Genomic DNA, 4935 nt, shown 5'->3' on the forward strand with positions numbered 1-4935 from the left:
ACATGCGTACGTTAAAAACTCTTGAGAATTTTCTCACACTGGGAGAGGACAGTTCTTAATCAATTCAAAACATAGCTGTCATTCATGCTGCAACACAAATGCCACACAGCGAGATAAGGTTTACAGCACCTACAGGAGATAAGAAATGGTAACCAGCGTAGCAATCAGACACTTAAGCACTGCAACTTTTCCCGGCCTTACAAACATTACATATTAGGAGTTGCCAAGGAAAACTATTTACTTCTTCAGAAGGAAATGAGAGCTTCAACATTTTATTGTCCTAAAGCAAGCAGAAGAAAAATAGATAAGTCTTCCTTCAATTGTCCTTGATAGTTTGATGGTTTATAAATCATTCCTTCAAATACTACATAGATCCAGTTTGATGGAAGAAGGGAGTAGCTCAAGAGAACTTTTATATATTCATTTAAGTTTCAGGGGAGCTCAGAACGGTTACACAAATCTATTCAGGTACGCAAGCATTTTCTCTGACTGTCCTGGTGGGCTCATAATCTGTCTAATGTGCCTGGGGCAATGGGGGGATTAAGTGATTTGCCCAGGGTCACAAGGAGCAGCGGGGGTTTGAACCCACAACCTCAGGAGGCTGAGGCTGTAGCTTTAACCACTGCGCCACTCTAGAAATCAAAATGTAGCAAAAGTGAGCCAAGTAAAGGACAATCGAGCCATTGTGACATCATTGCTGAGGTTGGCTCTTAGGCATTGGTGGAATGAGGCATTGTGATGTCACAATACCAGCTCTGGTTATCAGAAGCTGAAACTTTTCACACTATTTATTTATTCAGTTTTCTCTACCATTCTCCCAGGGGAGCTCAGAATGGTTTACATGAATTTATTCAGGTATTAAAGCATTTTTCCCTGTCTGTCATGGAGGGCTCACAATCTGTCTAATGTATCTGGTGCAATGGGGGGGATTAAGTGACTTGCCCAGGAGCAGCGTGAGTTTGATCTCACAACCTCAGTTCTAACCATTCTACTGAATTCTCAGATATGGTAAAAGATAGCATGGCAAACATTGACAAAGATGGCAAAACATAGTTAACAAAGCATGGTAAAACAGTATGATAAAACATGGTATGGGGAGACATAGATTGGTGAATACAGTTCGGCAAAACAGCACGGCAAACAGTATAACAAAGCATGGTTAATATAATATGGCATGACGAAACACAGAACTATGGATTTAGCTGAAGTAGCTCAAATTACATTCAAGCACACCATGTATTTCTAGGTCCCTGGAAGTCTCACAATCTAAGCTTGTATCTGAGGCATTGGAAAGTTAAAGAGACCCTTTACTAAAATGTGGAAACAAATAGGGTCAGTCTTGCCCCAATTTTCCATATCTCTCATTAATGAAGTATCTATTTAATTGCTATTAACATGTGGCCATTTTAACAAAATGACCTGGGAGCACTTATTTGTGGGTGATAAGGCTCCCGTGCTCTCTGGTTCTAACCAGTTTGTGTGCAGTAACGTAGATGCACCAAGGTCCCGATGCACAAAAGCTTTCCGTGGCAGTAAGACTCATTATAGCAGTCTTACTATCGTGAAAAGCTCTCCTCCCGATGCACAAAAGGGTTCTCCGTGGCTGCTACCGATCTTCGTAGCAGCCACCGAGAACCCTATGCAAATGCATTGCAAGGAGCTCATTAGTATTTAAATGAACTCTCCTTGCGATGAACAGGGCAAAATTTTCCAGCAGGTCCAGCTGTCCTGCGTGTATTGTGTGAGGCACACAACACATGCATGTCCATTAAAAAAAAAAAAAAAAAAAAATCCTTTCTTGGGGTCGGCTAGGAGAGTAGGGGCTACTGAATCAACTGTGGATGGATTTTTTTTTTTTTTTAATGGGCGCAGCTGCTGTATGTGTGGTTTTGAAGCCAGCAGGGGAAACCGCAAATCGGCTGAGCTGGCAGCTGCCACCCTGCCAGCTTGCTGATGGTGTCGGAGCATTGTGCATCGAGGCCTAAGTTCAGAAGGGAGCTGGAGCTTGTTTCAGGGGATGAGTGTTCACTAATTCTTTCCTGAAGTGCTTCACTGGAGCCTAATGGTTAAAGCAGTGTGCTAGAAACCAAGGGAATTGATTCACAACTCTGCTGCAGTTATTTGTGATCTTGGGCAAGTCACTTAGGGGCTGATTTTGGAAGTGGCGTCTGCCACGTGTCAATCACCGATAAGTGCTGCTTCCAGAACTGCGGCTTGACAGGACTCTAGATGCTGGAAATGTAGGCCAGGATTTCACAAGCCTATATTTTCGGCACCTAGGGTTATATCAGAATCGCAGCCAGTGGTGCAGAGTGACGCCAAAGTCTGGTGCCATCTCTAATTACGCCCCCTTCTGGGCTTCGGCATCACTATTTGATGCTAACCACCAGGGAGATAGGCGCCAGCTGGTTAATAAATGAGGATATCGGTTTGCACCTGAAGCAACGGAGAGTGAATGACTTGTCCATGATCACAAACAGGGCCAATATTAGAGGTGGGGCCCAAGGGGTTCCCTTTGGGCCAGTATGTCTCCCCCTTCTCTCCGCCCTGGTCCGGCATCTCTCTCACCTTCCCAGTTTCACTTTAAATGAATTTTGCTTTGCAGGGTGTTGCTGGCGCTTTTCCTCTGTTGCGGTCCACCCCACCTCTAAACAATTTCCTGTTACCTCCTAGCAGAGTTCCAACTCTTCCCCAGGAATGCTCACAAAATAGCTGGTTTCAGTTTAGGCACTAACCAGGCATTTTCATTAGCAGCCACTGAATATGCTCAGTTAGCCTCAGACAGGTAATTTCTGGTTGTTTACATCGCTTGACTATCTACCACCTATGTACTTGTCCCAAGCTTTCTTGAATTCAGATATAAGCTTTGTCCTCACCACATCTATCCCTAATAGGACCCCAAATCCTAAAATTTCATGGCAGGCAGGTTAAGAACATAAGAATTGCTGCTGCTGGGTCAGACCAGTGGTCCATCATGCCCAGCAGTCTGCTCACGCGGCAGCCCTTAGGTCAAAGACCAGTGCCCTGAGTCTAGGTTAACAAAAACAACACTTGACCGGATTTCCAATTTAGAGTAACCTGGGTCCCAACACCATTTTCAAAAAGATTTTACATTTTGTTCTTTAGGTACAGTAATGCTAAATTGTAAATTGACCCTTATTTCCCTATCCAGTCTACCTATAGGTATTGGCAATAACGTTAATGGTCACTGCTCCCTTTGTCCGGTCAATGCAATCCCTTGGATAAAACTCTCTTGTTTAAGTTCGGCTCGGCTCATTGCAATGGTGCCATCTTCTGGTACAATGTGCAAATTGCATTTATTTTCACTGAAACATTCAATGGCCTCGATAGTAGACTTTAAAAAAACCCATACGTAAGCATAAAACTATATTTAACAATGCTGCATGTGCACAAGGGTGATTCTGTTATTAGCCTACCTGAGGCCCCTGCTTTAGGTGGAAAATATTTGAGGGGATAGGGCTGCAAAGAGAAGAGGTGTGCACATACTGCATTTACCCTCAGCAGTGTTTATTGTTTTTATTTGAATTTAGCTCACCTTTCTCCAGGAGTAGATCAAGTGAGTTAGCTAGTGTACCTGAATGTATTTCCTTGTTCCCAGAGGGTTTATAATCCAAGGCGCTAAAGCTTAGCATGCCCTAAATGCTGTATGTGTTGACCATGTGGCTCTAAAGTTTGTAGGGTGGAGGGGAGTTGGAGTTAAGTGAATTGCCCCAAATTATCAGCAGTAGCAGGATCTGAACTCAGCTCTCTAGTTGTCAGTCCAGTACTCTAACCATTAGGCTACTCCTCCATAGTGCTGACACACTGCTTTCTATAGAGAAACCGAAGATCCTGGTTTCAGCTGAGCTTTGTCGAAATCAAGTCTGCAACCAAAATTGGCTACTGGGCTTTGTCAGAAACTAAAACTGAAAACAAACCTGTCCCCCCCTCCACAGGCTCCATCTCTTCCCCCCACCAATCACAAAAGCCCCCCAACTGAGCACGCTCGCCCCAGCAGCAGGGTGAGTAGTGGCACTGGAGCCTTCCCACTCTACTGGAACCCATGCACAAGAGTAACTGCCCGTGCTGGTTCCAAGCTGAAAATGGATGCTGGAACCTCCCGTGGCAGTTTTGAAAGGCTGCTGCAGGAAGTCAAGATTGTCATTTCTATAGAGCAGCAGATCATTTCTGCTCCCAGAGAGGCCACTAGACTACCAGGGCTTCTTCAGGTGGGTCCAGCTGGGGCCTATGGGTGGTCGGGTGGGATGGGATGGGTGGAGAGTGATTGTGGGGGGTAGGGAACTCCGGTCCTCGAGAGCCGTATTCCAGTCGGGTTTTCAGGATTTCCCCAATGAATATGCATTGAAAGCAGTGCATGCAAATAGATCTCATGCATATTCATTGCGGAAATCCTGAAAACCCGACTGGAATACGGCTCTCGAGGACCGGAGTTCCCTACCCCTGGGGTAGGGTGTAAAGAATGATCATGTGGGTGGAAAAAGCATTTTGATTTTAGCTGAAAATACACCAGCATTTTTGGCTGATACCCAAACCCAGCTTTCAGGCTGGTTTTGGTGCCAAATTCGAAACTGAAATCTGGTCACCCTCTACTTCCAGACATTTAAGACCATCATCTGCTGCTGCCATGAGGCCAAGTGAATGTGTTACCATCTTAATGTGTGTTATTAGTGGCTTAGTTTAGTAAATCAGCCCCTATGCAGTATAATATAGTTGTCAGCACACACAGGCACAACTTGGACCAATAAAAGCTGGACTTGCAAACTGGACATCCTCCCAAGAATCAGGAACTTGGAGCAAAAGGTGGCAGGAACAGAAAAAGAGGACTTTATAAAACAACCCAATAGCTCAGAGTATTTCATTACTTGGAATTAAGCATCTCTATCTTTCATTTGTGAAAATCAAAATCAGAGCCCA

Source organism: Geotrypetes seraphini, chromosome 18, assembly GCF_902459505.1.
Source record: "Geotrypetes seraphini chromosome 18, aGeoSer1.1, whole genome shotgun sequence".
Classification (NCBI taxonomy): domain Eukaryota; kingdom Metazoa; phylum Chordata; class Amphibia; order Gymnophiona; family Dermophiidae; genus Geotrypetes; species Geotrypetes seraphini.